Here is an 18,094-nt window from a genome sequence, read left to right on the forward strand (position 1 = left end):
TCTCCTTTTCTATCACAGTCAGCAGTCTCCTTTCTCCTTTTCTATCACAGTCAGCAGTCTCCTTTCTCCTTTTCTATCACAGTCAGCAGTCTCCTTTTCTATCACAGTCAGCAGTCTCCTTTCTCCTTTTCTATCACAGTCAGCAGTCTCCTTTCTCCTTTTCTATCACAGTCAGCAGTCTCCTTTTCTATCACAGTCAGCAGTCTCCTTTTCTATCACAGTCAGCAGTCTCCTTTTCTATCACAGTCAGCAGTCTCCTTTTCTATCACAGTCAGTTCTCGGGGGCTAAAGTGCAAAGCCATATCCGTGGTCAAGAAGGTAGTCTCCTTTTCTATCACAGTCAGCAGTCTCCTTTTCTATCACACGTAAAATTGTAATTCTTTTGTCTTTTGAAACCCCTTACCTTATCAGTCATGGCAGGTTTTTTGTATCATATATCGAGATAATTATTATGAAAAAGCTATTCCACTAGTATGACTTAGATACCCTTTCTTTGTAGTATCAGTAATGTTATTTGAATAGCTTGAAGTCATCATAGCCCCTCCACCGGTTCTGAAGACTCCTTCGGCATCAATGTGCTCCAATGAAAGAGATCAGACCCTTTCCTGAACCAGAATCGGGCACAAAACGCCCGAGGAGAAATTCAAAAGCGAGCTCTTTTCGCGTATACGCAATCTCGAAACCCAATTAGCTCACAGACTGTCTCCTTAACTCTGGCGAGTATAAGTGCTTGGTAAGAGAGAATGTCGAATGAGAAAGACATTCGATTACGGCAACATTCACAACTACCAAAGTGCACTAAACCTAGTAGAGATCTTCGACCTAACGATAATGGAACATCAAGTCCATTTAATCAATCTGCTTTGTACCTTATTGTTGACCGAATCGGATGCACGCTAGGCCTAAATTGTCTCTCAATCACCCAGAGAGGAAAGAAAGATCAGATCCGAAGTTTACGAATCGAAGAGAAAGTGGATATGAGTTCTACACGCTTTCATTTTCAAAAGCTTTGCTTGCCTACAGTACTTTATTCAGGATCTGAATTTCTTGATCATTTCCTTAGCGGATAACACAAATGAAATCGTTTCTGCGAATGTTTGCTGAATCCACCACACCTAAATGGTGTGAAATTTATCTTATTTATAATCAAATAAATGACAAGGATATGGAAATAGTAATAAATGGAAATAACAATAAATGGAAAGATACCTATGGTAATAAGGCAAATATTAGATATTTGTCTTATGATAAAATATCAAATAAAATATATATGGTAAACTATAATTTATTACTAAATATCCTTAACAGTTTCCCTGACCGCCCATCTTATGAGTCCATTCTTGTCTTGTTGGTTTGTTGTACTATTCTATACCTCTCTCGATTGATAGAAAGACGTTCGGGAGCTGGGAGGGCCTATTAAGGGAACTTTCCTTTTCACGGTAGGCAAAGGTAAAGTGGGAGCTGCATATGTCCACGGTGATCAAGGCAGAGCGACTTCTTCTTTAGAAGAGGTTGGTTTTATCAAAACTGTTAGATCCGCTTTTATTAAAGAAAAAATAGTAGCTCTTGGTTTGGCCGATGTCGATTCATATGGCAATACGAACTCGACTCAGGATGAGGATTCCGCTTTTCATACTGCTGCTATGAGCCAAAAGAGCTGGTAAGCTATCTCGCTAAACGAAAGGAAAGAGCACATACGGGTTGACCTTGTTACAAGGGAGGGGGCAAGCCAAAGAAGGTCAGTCGGACTAAGTTAGGACCCTTGATCCGGTTCAGCTAGGTTCTTCCATGCGAGAATGTATGGGTATCGGTATCCTCTTTAGGACCAATTGCTTCCTCTTTTTGTTTATACGTTTGGAGAAACCTGCTAAGACCGCCTTTCGTACCAGGTGTGATTCAATCTTTTAGCTCAAACTTTTCTATCGTCCGACGAAAAAAGTAGGAGTACGACAACCTTTTCCTTTTCTTGCCCGAGCCAGGGGATCATTCAGTTTCTACCAAAAGGTTTGCTATCTATTAGTTGTCGTAAACGAATGTATTTCTCATTTCATGTTAGCTCCTCCAAGAGCTTCCTGGTTCGTAGTAGACGAAACCTTGGACTTCTATCGGACTTATAGCATTGCCTGGTGAGCTCGCCGTTGAGGGTTGGCCTTACAGGAGATCGAGCAGCCTTTCTTTCCCTACCTGATATGCTTTCCCGCTTATCGTGCTACTCGCCAACTAGCCAAAGAGAGAGGGAGAGGGATCATGTCAATCAATTTGTATGTGCATTTTGTCCGTCCTATACTTGCCTGCTTAGCTTTCTTAGCCAACATCTTCGGTTATCCCCGAACCAAGAGGTCCTGCTTATCCATACCCAACAGTCACACTTTCAGCTGAAAGAATGATTTTTTTCATAAAGTCGGATCATAGATCAAGAAAGAATGTAGCTGCTTACAGGGACAGTTACGCGATACGTCTTTTCATACTCACCTTTTCTTTAACCCTGCTATCAACCTAGCCATTCTTGCTTATTGCTTTAAGGGGTCTCCCCACTGTAGATTACTCGGATTGGTTCTCGCGTCCCTGTGTCAAAAAGGATGGGCGAGTTTGGTTTGAGTGTTCATCGATTGGGTGGATCCATATGCTCCGGGGGGGTGAGACGAGGTGTAGCGCAGTCTGGTCAGCGCACCTGTTTTAGGTATGTTGTCTGCTAAAGGTTTTAGGAAAGAGGGTACAAATTTTCTACATAGGTCATCTGTGGTCACAATCCATTTAAGGAAGATGCTCCCAAATAATCGGTGAACAATAGCCTTTAAAGAAGTTTCAAAGAGCAAGAAGAGGTAGAATAGAGAATAGGAGTGAGTCGTGCAAGGAAGAAGGAACTAGTAGGTTTAATTTGGGTTCGTTTGAACTAAAAAACGAACCAAAATTTTTCAAATGAACCCAAATTTAAGACTCACTAGCCCAAAGTCCATATGTGGTAAAAAAAAAACCTTCCATGGCCCAACCCTTATTCACTGTTCGCATCCAACCATTTCTTTTTCAAGCTACACGTATGCCCTATGCCAAACTCACGTAACTAGTTAGAAGATGCGGCCCACAACTGAATAGATTTCAAGTGTCACAATCGCACTCTTGCAGTAGTGAGACAATCATTATGTGACATTTGTTCTAATCAGATGAACAAGTCAACCATGCAAAATTTAGACTGAATGAACAATAGCAGTGTATGCTCGAATCACGTTTAGAAGAAATATTTTAGAAAACGTGAGCGAGGAAATACGTTAAAAATAGTTTCAAATAAAGCAATATTATAAGCTAAAAGTAATTTGTCAATATCTCTATCAACCGGCTCTTCATAAACTCAACGTTGTAGGATGAGGCTGACTTTAGGTCTCGTGATGCGCTTCTAGCTGATCTCAGTATTGAGGAGTCTTTTCCAACCTCCTAGGAACTTTTGAAAATCACTTCTCGGTTTTTTAACTCTTCAAGTCTTCTCTGTTCGTGTCTTTCCTACTTTCTTCGCTTGAAACAATTTCTTCTTTGCATGACGTCATACCACCTGCTTTTACTTGATGTTTTCTTGGTCGGAATAATAACGTTTCAAGTTACTGATGTGGACAACAGGGTTAGTCTGTATCCATAGGAGCAATTGCATCCTATATGATGTCTTCCTAATCTTGTGGACAACTTTGACTAGTCCATAGAATTTTCGAATCAGTCTTTGGTTCTTGTTGCTTTGAACTCAAAGTTGATCTGACCTTAACTTATCATAACTCTCTATTTTCTTTGAAATTATCGTGGTCGACCCTTCTCTTCATCCGTCTGGATGGTATTTCTGCGTGAACATGTGTTGCTTTAGTGGTTTTTTTTTTTTGTCTCCCTTCTTTAGTAGAGGTGTTGGCTTGGTGTCTTTGCCAAGCATTTGAGTGATTACTGACAAGAGCCTTTGCAGGTCAAATAAACCCGACTGTGAACATACCCTTTTGCTATTTGTAGAATTCAACTAGCTCAAGCTGAGTTGTATGACATCTATTTGTGGTAGGTGACATAAAACTAATCTTGTGATTGATCTCTCTTGGTGGGGTTAAACCCAATATCTGACCTTCTTGTTTTAGGTCGTGGTGTTCATCTAGTGGCAATAAAAATTTTGTTGAGGTTGGCACACTTGAGCTCCCCCTTTTCAAATACAACAATGGCAGCAAGTGTAGATTCATCATGGCTAAGATTCTTTCTCAACTGTACTATCGTCATCATTTTCACCCCTCTTGGTTGATGGATGTTTGTTTGAATGATCGTTGGGTTAGACTCCGTTACTACTAGACATTTTGCTAGGAACATGTAAATGACTTTGTGTTCTAGCAGGATGTCAATCCCTGACTATTTGGGCTCTAGAATGTTGGATATAAAGGCTGAAGATTTATAGTAAAAATGTGATAGAGAAATATATACTAAATAATTATATATAGTAGGCGGTTACATATAGTGAAGCTATATATAATAAACTGAAATAATATGTATACCCATTAGTAAGTGCTTCCTAAATGTACATTTCTCATTCTCCATATCCTCTCTTTGCATACCTAAGGTCATTAATACAAAACCATTGGTCAATATTTCTTCTTACATTTTCTCTATCATGTTCTTTGTGTTCATTTAGATCAAGTGTGTGCGCTGTTGTGTGATTCTAATAACTAGTATCAGAGCGAGGAGAGATTCACCACGATCTGTGAAGATGGAAAGTTCAAAGACTGGAATTGAAAAGTTTGATGGATTCGATATCAGTTTCTAGAAGATGCAGATTGAAGATTATCTATACGAGAAAGATATTCAGGAACCCATTTTGGGGGTGAAGCTGGATACCATGACCACAGAGGAGTGGAAGCTCAAGGATTGTCACGCTGTAGGGTTAATCTGGTTGACGCTGCCAGGGAACCAAAGAAATTGCGATTCGAAATGGTCCCGTTTGGGGACCATCTCCAGTTTCTTCATTTCTAGTACCAAAATTTCATGGATTAGATGTTTCGCACTGTGCAACGGCAACTCTCTGTTTTCCTAAGGCTAGTCAGATATCTAATGACCACTCTTTTCCTCCTCACCATATCTAGACACTATAACGTTGATCCACTTTTGTCTTATATAGTTAACATTCACTCTTTAACGTCCAAGGACATTTTATAACTACCACCAAAATCAAAACATACAATAAATTCATACAAGTTTTACAACATATCATATACTACAAAATAGGGTTAGACTGCTTACTTGGTCGCGGAGAGACGTGACATCGAGCTGAGTCATAGAGATATACGACTCTTTATCCTAAGAAAAAATCTATATAATTTAAAATCTGGCTGCTATGGTACCAACGTGTCACATCCCAAATTTCAAGGGTTCAAAACTCAAATATAAACTAAAATTGAGAGTGAAAACAAATAATAAAAGTAAATTAATATAAAATAAGAAAATGTTGTAAAATTAAAATGAGATTGAGAAAACAATACAACATTAAATATAAAATTAAATTAAATTATAAGATAGTGTTGTTCAAATTTATCCAAACAGAAAAAAAAAATGTTTGAGATACAATTACAAAAGAAAAAAAAAAGTACAAAAAGACTCAAACACAAAGACAGACTAACACTACATAACAACCCCATCGGTGAGTGCACAACCTTTGAAGGCTCCCTCATCTCAAACGTAAGTTCTATTACGAACCCATCCAAAATAATCACACCTGTGACCACATCTCCTGACTTTAAACTGCTAGTCTAAACATGGTTTCGTCATGAAAGCTTTAGAGATAAATCTATCTTTACAAAAATATTTTTCTCTTAATTTATAATTAGTCATAAAAAGAAATAATTAGGTACAAATTTTGTCTAGAATTCAAAACTTTCAAATCTTACTGTTCCTTGACCAGATTCAAATCCAGATTCTTGAACTCTTAGTACCTTAAATAAAATTGGTATCCTCTAATAAAACAGGAATTTCTGTTAAGATCATTAAATTCTTATAGACTCCAAACTCAATATCAATAACACAATTATGTTTTATCTTGAACACACCAAACATGAAACTAAAGTGCGTTCAATTTAACTCCATTTTATTGCCATCTTGAATGATGTGTAGGGTGTATTCTTGATTTAAAAGTTCTCGTGACATGACAGTTCATATGAGTTAAGCTTTTTGCAAAATCACAAGTTAAAAGACAACAACTATGAACCTAGGTTTATTAGTCAATTCAAAGACAATTTCTTTCTCCATCTTATCGATAATAATAGTTCAACTAAATCCATATTATGCAAAGAAACAAGTTTACGACTCATAAAAACAACTACCTAAATTATGTCCTAAAAATTTGAAAACATAAGTTGTGGTTGATAATTACACAAAAATTTCCCTAAATCCATGAATTCGTGTCCAATTAGTCAATCCTAAAGATTGTAACTAGCATATAGTAATTGAAGCTCCACATGAAGTAATTTAAAGTTCCCCTTACCTAACTAAAGTTTATCTCATCTTTAATGAAGCATGAATTGCACTGAAGTTCATGAAATGCTTATAGACTCCAACTCTGAGTACTATTAATGCAATTATGTTTCATATGAGTTTGTCATAAATGAAACTAAGGTGCATTCAATACAACTTTATTTTCTTGTCATACGAGGCAAAATAGAAAAATTAAATCAAACAAACTGATGAACTGAACCGAATCAATCCAACCAAAATTGATTAGTTTGTTTCTTTTGTTGGGTTGTTGGTTTATTTGATAACCCTTGTATATCATAACAATTCAACTTTTCGTCTTATAGCCCTCCAACTACTAAGAGAAAAATATATTTGAGTAGAAGCTAAAAATATTGGGTGTTTAAGAAAAGACATTTGGTTTAGTGGTATGATTCTCACTGGGGGTGCAAGAGGTTTTAAGTTCAGTTTTTGAAATGCCCCTATGTCTAAATCTCTTATTATCCAAGGACTTCATATTTGAAATCAACCTAACTTCATATTCGACATTTTATACTTACCACCATGCTCTTAATACTCATAGTCTTTCTTAACATCCCATCCCAAGGCTTCATACATACGTTTCAAGTGGTATAACAAGGGCATTTGGTCTAGTGTATGAAAGACATTTACCAAGTAAATAAATACATTAAAATAACACAAGTGACACATATGTAAACTATGTTATTAATATTTTATTTCTATTATATCTTTCCTTATTTATGAAATAATGAGCGGAGATATTTTTCATTTTCACAATTACTGATGACGAGAGGTTTAGGATTTTTGGATTCTTTAATGTAAGAATCGTGGGGATGTAGCTTAGATGGTAGAGCGCTCTCTTCCAATGTGAAAAGTACGGAGATCGATACCTTGCATCTCCAAATGAATCGATCACTAAACTTATGAAATAATGAGATTCCATCTTTCCTTATTTATGAAATAATGAGTGTAGATATTTTTTTTTTCATTTTTACAATTATTGATGATGGGAGGTTTAGGGTTTTCTGATGTAAGAATCGTGGGGATGTAATTCAGATAGTAGAGTCACTTCTGATGTGGAAAGTACGGAGTTGATACCTTGCATCTCCAAATGAATCGATCAATACCTTGCATCTCCAAATGAATCGATCACTAAATATATTATTTCTTTTCAATTTTTTCTTATTTACGACATAATGAGTAGGGATAGTTTTTCATGTCACTATTATTGATGACGAGACGTTTAGGATTTTGTAACATAAGAATCGTGGGGATGTAGCTCAAATGGTAGACCGCTTGCTTTGTATGCGAGAGGTACGGGGATAGATACCACGCATCTCCAAAATAAAACTATGTTATTAAATATATTATTGAAAATTATTTCTTTTCAATTTTTCCTTATTCATGACAAGTTAAGTAGCGATATTTCTTCATTTTCACTATTATTGATGATGAAAAAATTAGGGTTTTGTGATGCAAGAATTGTGGGGATGTAGCTTCGCTTAGCATGCGAGAGGTACGAGGATCGATACCTCGCATCTCCAAAAGAAACTATTTATTATTAATATTTTATTTCTATTCAATATTTCCTTATTTATGACATAATATGCAGAGATACTTTTTCATTTTCACAATTATTGATGAAGGAACATTTAGGGTTTTTTGATGTAAGAATTGTAGGGATGTAGTTCAAATGGTAGAGCGTTCATTTTCCATGTGGAAAGTACGGGGATCAATACCTTGAATCTCCGATTGAATTGATTACTAAATATATTATTTTTTTTTAATTTTTTCTTATTTAGGACATAATGAGCCGGGATAGTTTTTCATTTTCACTATTACTGATGACGAAATGTTTAGGGCTTTGTGACAAAAGAATTTTGGGGATATAGCTTAGATGGTAGAGCACTCGCTTTGCATGCGAGAGGTATGGGGATCGATACCCTGCATCTCTAGATTTTCTTCATTTTCAATATTATTGACGATGGAAAATTTAGGGTTTTATGATGCAAGAATTGTGGGGATGTAGCTTATGATGGAAAATTTCGGGTTTTATGATGCAAGAATTGTAGGGATGTAGCTTAGATGGTAGAGCTCATTTAGCATGCGAGAGGTAAGGGGATATCCCGCATCTCCAAAAGAAACTATTTGTTATTAATATTTTACTTCTATTCAACCTTTCCTTATTTATGACATAATTAGCGGAGATATTTTTTCATTTTCACTTGATGACGGGACATTTAGGGTTTTCTAATATAAGTATTGTGGGAATGTAGCTTAGATGGTAGATTGCTTGCTTAGTATGTGAGAGGTACGAGGATCGGATCGCTACCCCATACCTCCAAAAGAAACTATTCGTTATTACTATTTTATTTCTATTCAATTTTTCCTTATTTATGACATAATGAATAGCGTTATTTTTTTATTTTCACTATTGTTGATGACGAGATGTTTAGGATTTTGTGATGTAAGAATCTTGAGGATATAGCTTAGATGGTTGAGCATTTGCATCCCATGTGAGAAGTACTGAATCGATACCATGCATCAACAAAGGAAACAATTACTAAGTATATTAGTTCTTTTAAATTTTTCCTTATTTACGACATAATGAGCGGGGATAGTTTTTCATTTTCATATCATTGATGATGGGAAGTTTAGAGTTTTTTTATGTAAAATCGTGGGAATGTAGCATGGGAGAGATACGGGGATCGATACCTCGCATCTCCAAAAAGAAGACTATTCGTTATTACTATTTTATTTCTATTCAATTTTTCCTTATTTATGACATAATGAATAGCGTTATTTTTTTATTTTCACTATTAAAGATGACGAGAAATTTGGGACATTTAGGGTTTTATAATGTAAATATCATGGGGATGTAGCTCAGATGGTTGCATTGTTTTAGTCAAACAACCGAGACTAGTGTACTACCAATAGTATAAACATTTTGATTTTGTACGTGTATTTTCTTACATATTAACAATTGTATACAAATAATAATTAAATTCAATTTTTCCCTATTCATGACATGTTGGGTAGCAATATTTCTTCATTTTCACTATTAAAGATGACGGGAAATTTAGGGTTTTGTGATGCAAAAATTGAGGGGATGTAGCTCAGATGGTTGCATTGTTTTAGTCAAACAACCGAGACTAGTGTACTACCAATAGTATAAACATTTTGATTTTGTACGTGTATTTTCTTACATATTAACAATTGTATACAAATAATAATTAAATTTATGAGTAGAAGTTTGGATGAAGTTTTATTAAATAAGTAATCTTAAATTATATCTAAAAATATATAAGATTTTTTATATACATTTAGGAGAACAAATCAAAGATTCAAGAAGATGTCATTCATGCCATGTTTTAATTTTTATTCTTTCTTGTTTCCCAAAGATTAAAAAAAAAAAAAAGTTATCCTCTCTCAAATATGGTTCGTTATTTGATTATTTTCTCTTGAGTGAATTTTAAGTGAAACACATTCTCTACCCAAGTAATTGCAAGATGCAAGCTTCACACTAAGAGGAATCAAAGTCCCAAGTATCAACGTCCTTTAAGTGTAAATTTTTATTCTCCATCTCAACATAAATTAAACTTATTTTCGTGAAGATATCTATTTATAAAAGCAAAATATCTCAGAGTCACAAAAAAAAAAATGAAATATAAATACGAGACATAAATATGATACCAAATAGATATGGTAACTGTTAGGATTAGATTTGATTGAGTTATTTGGATTAGATTTGATCTAGTTATTTGAATTAGATTTGATTTAGTCATTCTTCAATTGGATGAGAGATTTCTTCCAATTCTTCTGATCTTTCCAATTTTCTTTTTCTGTTCCTAACAATTTGGTATCAGAGCCATGCCCTAAACTAGTTAAAACTAGAAGCAACAATCTTCTAAGTGTGTCATAATAAAAGTATGTCGATAGAGAGTCCACTTGTGCAGTCTGCTGGAGGAAGGAGTCAAGGTCGTGGAAGCTTTAGAGGCAGAGGAAGGGGACGAGGCAGACAAACCTTCAACAAGGCCATAGTGGAGTGCTATAACTGTCACAAGCTAGGACATTTTCATTGGGAATTTCAAGCATGGTTGTAACCGGAAAGGGTAATTTACAGCTGGAAGTGAATGGAATCATAATGATAATAACAGGAGTGTTCTATGTGCCAGACCTGAGGAACAATTTGTTGAGTAGTGGTAAATTGCAAGCAAAGAGGTTATCTTTTTGTTTCAAAATGGAACATGCAAGGTGTTTCATCCTGAGAGAGACTTAATCATGGAGACAAAGATGTCTTTGAATCGAATGTTCGTATTGCATGCTATATCTCAGCCTGTAGCAGCCACTCAAACTCAATTGAAACTTATGGGGAGAAGTGGTTCAAGGTCTCTGTCATAAACTCACCGCTCCAATTCTTATCGCCATAGTCAGAGAAGCAGAAGGGACCCAAGTCCTTCCCCCTATCATTCCACTACCCATTCCAGGAGAAGCAGCCGTTCAAGTTCCCTCAGCCGCCAACGCAGAAGTAGGTCTTCCTCGTTATCTCCTTTCCCCAAATCCTTCAGTTCTAGTCCTAGTTGTGCATCCACTGATCGGAATCATTCCATAGAGAAGCTTAAGAAAGAGGAAGAAGAGAAGAAAAGGCGTGAAGCAGAGTTGAAGAAGTTAGAAGAAGATGCAGCTAGGAGGATGGAAGAACTAATTAATTCAGAAGAAGTTGAAGAAAGGCTTGAGAAAGAGAAAGAAGCCGCTCTTACTGCTACAAGACAAAAAGAAAAACAAGCACGAAAAGAGAGAGAAGAGCTAGATAAAATGCTGGAAGAGAATAGAAGAAGGGTAGAAAAAGCACAGCGACGATTAGTTCTGGAGCTGCAGCCGAAGGAAGAAGAACAATATTGTGAGCTCGAGTTGATTCAGAGACAAAAAGAGGAGACAGCTCAGAGAACTAGGCTAGATGATAAGAGTTTGAGTTATGTTTTGCTCAGAGTTAGTGAATAGTCAAAAGCTTACAGACTCTATGATATATAAGCTGCAAATTAAAATAACGATATAGAAGCGGCAGATGAAAATAATGATACAGAAGCAGCAGATGAAATACTGCAGAGAAAAATAATTTATATTGCTCTTTGGCTGAAGCAAGCTCTCCTAGCTCGAATAAGGCGAGGAATAAGAGACCACCAGTCTGGATGAGAAACTATGCAATAGGAGAAGTTTTTTTGTAAAGAAGATGATGAAGCTCAGCCATGTTTACCCCTATTGAACCTGCAAACTTTGTAAACTTTTAAGAAGCATTGAAGAGTGAGAAATGGAGGCAAGCCATGAATCTGGAGAAATAAACAGAAATGGCACATGAGAATTGATGTAGTTACCTGGTGGAAGTTTTGTATGAAGTCGTAGATATAAACTGATTACTATTCGTGTTCAATTTAAGGGAGGGATTGTTAGGATTAGATTTGATTGAGTTATTTGGATTAGATTTGATCTAGTTATTTGAATTAGATTTGATTTAGTCGTTCTTCAATTGGATGAGAGATTTCTCCCAATTCTTAGGATCTTTACAGTTTTTTTTTTCTGTTCGTAACAGTAACATGTCATTCTTAAAAAACTTGAACACTGATGTGACAATGATACGTTAATTAAAAAGAATTATTTCAAAAAAATTATCAATTTTATATTAGAGATAAATTCATATAAATAAGTTTATATATTTGTATACTTCAAAAAAGCTTAATGTACGTTTCACTCTCAAAATATATTCAAAGTCAAGTGTCTGATACGATGGATTATAAATTTGTAATGTATCCATTGTATTAACAAGTGTTCAGTACATGCTCAACACGTGTCAGATTAGTGACACTAAGTTATTCCCATGCTTTCTTTACACCCATTTAAAGTAGTTTAAAAACTAGCGTGTCAAATATTATAATTGACTAACTAACGACTTCAATTTTGTGCTTTAAGTATAGAGAAATAAAATCCATAATTTAGAAAGATAGGTCTAAGAAATAAAATCTTTAAATACTTTTTAGTTTTAAAATAAATTAATTTTTTAGTTTAAAATAAATTGATTTTTTAGTTTTAATTTTAGTTCGAATAAATTAATTTTGATGTGGTGTTATGTATTTTAATAAAATTAATATTAACTTAATCCACAAAAATTTGTATTTTTTTTAATTATAATCTAAATTAATAACAATACCATTGAACTTTGCACTTTATCTAAAAAAAAATACTCATAATTTTTTTTTACGGTTGAATTTTCCAAAAAAAAAAAAAAAAAAAAGCTTCAAAACTACTCTTTAACTTTCAAAAGTGTTTAAAAAAAAGAGAGATGGGGAGAAAATTGTGTTCATGGGGAGAAAATTGAAGGTTATTCTAGGGGAAGGTTTTCAAGATTAGTATAAGATCCTGAAAACATAACAAGAAGTAACATCCTAGCTTAAGGTGGCGATTAAGAACCTACTAGTATGCTACTTACTAAGTTCTACTCACTCCATGTTTATCATTTTTTTTCAAGTAACTAAGAGTTGGTCATGGATGAGAGCGGCCTTTGGAGTGTGGGCCATGGACTAACACCTCTGTTTTTAATCTAGTAATTTTTGTTCTTCTTTTGAGTTTGCTTCTTATTTTGTGTTTGTAACGAGTATGTATATGTAACACCCAAAAATGAAGGAAATTATCTCCCATAAGAATAAGTCACTCGGAAAGACCCAAAGGAAAAAAATTAAAGGATTAAGCAAGAACAAAGTACTTAGTCAAGTCACTCGTGTACCCTAACAAGTGATTTCAAGGAGTTAAAGGCCTTTCGAAAAGGATTTGAAAGAAAAAAGTAAATCAAAAGGGCAAAAAAGTCATTTTATCAATTATCAAGAATCTTTCCGGATTTGTAATTCCTTATCTAGAAGGAATCTCAAGATTCAAAAAAAGGGGAAAATGATAAAAAAGGGAAGAGAAATTTTTAGAAAAATTATGGATTTTTTTGAGAAAAATAATAATAAAATATTTAAAAAGTGGCAAATTACCAAAATACCCCTGGAAGAATGGATAATTACAGAAATGCCACTCTAATTTGAATCAAAGCATCTACCGTGACCATCCGAGCAAAATATTTCGAACTAAAATCTCAACCGTCGGATCTCCTCCAAAATTTGATATGATCTAAAACGAACACGCACGGGTCATCACATCCAACGACTAGTATTCAAAGCCGAGGTCGGTAAGGCTATGATTGGAGTTGATATCTCCAAAAAATTATCCAGAAAGTTCGATCTCTAAATAACGATGATTCTGGAGCTCTCAATGTCAGTTTAAGATCCTCCTATAAGGTCGGAAGTAGGAGCAACAATACGAAATAAGAATCGAGAAAGGTCGATCCGTCAATTAAAGGCAATAAGCGTTTAGATTATGGGTCTCCTACTCTCAGATTTCTTCCAAATTCGAGAGCCATCCTCCACCATTTCTCTTCAAACTTATTCCTACAGTTTCTGAACAAGATTACCCACAAGTTCTATGAAGGAATAGAGTGCTGAAAGTGCCAAGAAACCATTCCCCCAATTCAATCTGCCATTGAAGAACTTCAATAAAAACTTGAAAATCCAATCCGAGGATACATGATGACTCGTCGAGCAAGAATGATTCCAATCAGTTTCCACACCTCCAAGGAATGCTGCCATAGAAGATCACAAAGAAAAATAACCTCGAGAGCGTGCCAAATTGAAGGAAATAGGTTTCAAAATTAAATTGGGGATAAGAGTCAAAATTCCTATCTACGATCTCTTTTCCTTCAAATTAAGGATTCCTCTAGCTTCAGAGGAAGAAGTTGAGTAAACTTGATGAAGGAATCGAGAGCTGAGACGACGTAGAACAAGCTACCCGCGAGATCGAAAATCTGGCGTTTCGAGCGAGTTGCATACCGAGAACGATTTTTGGAAATTAAGGTCCTACACTCAAAGACGTTCCTCCAAACTAATTCCTTTAGCCTGAAGATAGGATATGGAAGGGGTTCAATGAAGAAATAGGGCCTTGAAACCCCTAGAATCGGCTACCCAATAAGAAATCCTTTGTTTTATCTCCAGTGATAAATCAGATTTTGGATGAACTTTGGTAGCGAATATCTTAGGCTACGATCCACGAGAAGTTATCAAATAAATCCCTAGCCCTTTCTTACTTAAGCACAATAATCTAGCATACAATGTACCATATCATAACCTAACCATTTTTTTTCTTATTTCCTTTGTCTATAAAATTATTGACAACCTAAATCATTGTAACAATTCAGAGATCTAAACAATTCATGAGATCTAAAATATAATTGGTTGTGATTTCCTAAAACTCATACAAAATTATTTTCCTTTAATCTCTAATTCAAAACAAAATAATTGTAACCAAATTAATATTACTTAATAAAATAAGAGGAAGATTTAACATGTCACTACTGACCTCTTCAAATGACCTATCTCCTCAGCCCAAACTAAATCTGCTTAAACTTTTTGTTTTTTGTTTTTTTCTATTTGTTTGGGTAGTAACAAAGAAATTCTGGGTAAATCTTTACAGAAAAGAATTCCTGATTAATTGCCAGATTTATTTTTAGGGAAGGAGTGGTGAGAGATTGAAAGAAGGAGTAGGGATCGGTTAGCAAATGTTTTTTTTTTATATATATATTTTTATTATTTATTTATTATTATTATTATTATTACTATTTTATTTTATTTCTTCTGTTGTTACAGGAACATTGAAAGTAGAATGTACACAGTGATTCTTATCAACATCTCCCTCTTCAGGATTCGTCCTCGAATCAGAAAAATCATCACCTACATCAAAAGGACTCAATTTAGCAACATTGAAAGTAGAATGTATTGACAATTCTACGGGAACATCAATTTTATTGTTCCATGCAATAAAATGAGTCATTTTACGACGAATTAGAAAAATCATCACCTACATCAAAAGGACTCAATTTAGCAACATTGAAAGTAGAATGTATTGACAATTCTACGGGAACATCAATTTTATTGTTCCATGCAATAAAATGAGTCATTTTACTAAATGTCTTATGGAGCATTTATAGTCAAATAAAGAATTAGGAATCCACTCCCACTCCCAATTCAACTATCCAAGCTAACATTAAAATGTGACGTGAATAGTCAGATGCTGTGAACGGATCTATAGTGACGCTCTCCCAACTAATTTTAAATTAAATAGTCAGGAGTCAAGTTATGTGACGTGAATCAGGTGCGGTGAACATAGATCGAACACGTGACCTTTAGATTTTCAGTTTGACACTCAAAACTGAGTTATCTTCGCTAATATTTGAAGAAGAAAAAAATCATAAGTAAAGGTATTTCTACTAATTCATTATATTTTAAAAAGGAATAATCACTAATTCTGAAGAAGAAAAAAATCATAAGTGAAGGTATTTATGCTAATTCATTATATTTTAAAAAGGAATAATCACTAATTTTAGATTGAATAAAGTTATGCAACTTAATCAACTTATGCAACCAATGAGGTATTTACGCTAATTCATACTAATTTTTTTATTGAATAGTCAGCTTATGCGAATGGAAAAAAGTGCGGTGAACGTGGAGATTAAACACGTGACCTTCAAATCTTTAGTTTAACACTCTCCCAACTGAGATATCCCTGCTAACATTAAAAATAAAAATTCATAAGTAAAGCTATTTCCACTAATTCATTATATTTTAAAAAGAAATAATAATCACTATCCCTGCTAACATTAAAAATAAAAATTCATAAGTAAAGCTATTTCCACTAATTCATTGTATTTTAAAAAGAAATAATAATCAACTAAACTATAAGGTGCCATGAACCAAGTGCGGTGAACGTGGATTGAACACGTGACCTTCAGATCTTCAGTCTGACGCTCTCCCAACTGAGCTATCCCCGCAATCATCAAAAATGAAAATTCATCAGTAAAGATATTTTCGCTGATTCAAAAGAAATAATGACTAATTTTTTATTGAATAGTCAGGTTATGCAAATAGAAACAGGTGCGGTGAACGTGGAGATTGAACAAGTGACCTTCAAATCTTAAATCTGACGCTCTCCAAACTGAGGTATCCTCGCTAACATTAAAAATGAATGTTTTTAAGTAAAGATATTTCCGCCAATTAATTGAAATTTTAGAAAGAAATGATCACTAATTTTAGATTGAATAGTCAAATTGTTGTGCAACGTGAACCATGTGTGGTTAACATGGATCGAGCACGAGACCTTCAGATCTTCAATCTAACGCTCTCTCAACTGAGCTATCCACACTAACATTAAAAATGAAAATTCATCAATAAAGGTATTTTCGCTAATTCATTGAAATTTTAAATAGAAATAATCACTAATTTTTAATAAGATATTCAAGTTATCCAACTTGTATAAGGTGCGGTGAACTAGAACACGTTAGGTATTTCGAATAATTCATTGAGATTTCATAAAGGAATAATGATTAATTTTAGATTGAATAGTCGAGTTACGCAACTAGAATTAGGTGCGGTGAACGTGGAGATCAAACACGTGACCTTCAAATCTTTAGCCTGACGCTCTCCCAACAGAGCTATCCCCGCTAATATTAAAAATGAAAATTCATAATTAAAGGTATTTCCATTAATTCATTATGTATAAAAAAGAAATAATCACTAATTTTAGATTGAATAAGCAAGTTATGTTTTTAGATTGTATAGTCAGATAATAAACTTGTATTAGGTGCGTTGAACGTGGATAAAACACGTGTGACTTTCAAATCTTCAGTCTAACAATCTTCCAACTGAGCTACTCTTGCTAACATTAAAAATGAATATTCATCAGTAAAGGTATTGGGTACACTTCTAGAAATTCAACAAAAGACAATAGTATTAGACCGAGATGCCAGATTTAAATCTCGCTTCTGCAAAATTCAACAAAAGGCATTGGGTACGCATATATAGTACGACATTCCACCCATAAACAGATGGTCAAACAGAAATGCTCAAGCAAATATTGGAAGACATGTTGAGGGTATATGAGATGGATTTTGCAGGAAGTTGGGATAAGTACCTACCCCTTATGAAATTCGCTTATAATAATACTTGCCGAGCCACCATACAAATGGCCACATACGAGGTTCTCTATGGACGAAGATTTCGATCCCCTATCTTTTGGGAAGGAGGGGGGCAAACGACAATTATTAGGTCAGAGCTGGTGCAAATTACCAACGCCACAGTCTAGAAGATTAAAGCTAGGATACAAACCGCACAAAGCCGAGAGAAAAGCTATGCAGACCTAAGGCGCAAGGACATGGAATTGTAGGTAGGGGATCATATATTCCTAAAGGTAGCACCCCATGAGAGGGGTGCTCAGGTAGGGTAAAAAGGGGAAGCTAAGCCCTAGGTTTATCCGTCCCTTTGAGAAATTAGAAAGGATTGGATCTGTGGCCTATAGAATCGGGCAATGCCCAAACTTGTCTGCAGTACATAATATCTTTCATGTATCCGTACTATGGAAGTAGACCCTAGATCGTTCGCACGTACTGGCTCATGAAACTCTCTTCTTGAAAGATGACCTAACGGATAAAGAAGACCCGATTCAAATAATAGACAAGAAAGTCAAATGATTGAGAAACAAGGAAATC

At 34.8% G+C, this 18,094-nt stretch overlaps 1 non-coding gene across 1 annotated transcript; it reads right to left on the minus strand.

Annotated features, from left to right (window-relative positions):
- Positions 1–16,308: 16,308 nt before the first annotated feature.
- On the minus strand, positions 16,309–16,381 carry TRNAF-GAA. Its single transcript has one exon. It is a non-coding gene; the product is annotated as a tRNA-Phe (tRNA).
- Positions 16,382–18,094: the final 1,713 nt, after the last annotated feature.

The sequence above is a fragment of the Cucurbita moschata genome, unplaced genomic scaffold, assembly GCF_002738365.1.
Source record: "Cucurbita moschata cultivar Rifu unplaced genomic scaffold, Cmos_1.0 Cmo_Scf00084, whole genome shotgun sequence".
Taxonomy (NCBI): Eukaryota; Viridiplantae; Streptophyta; class Magnoliopsida; order Cucurbitales; family Cucurbitaceae; genus Cucurbita; species Cucurbita moschata.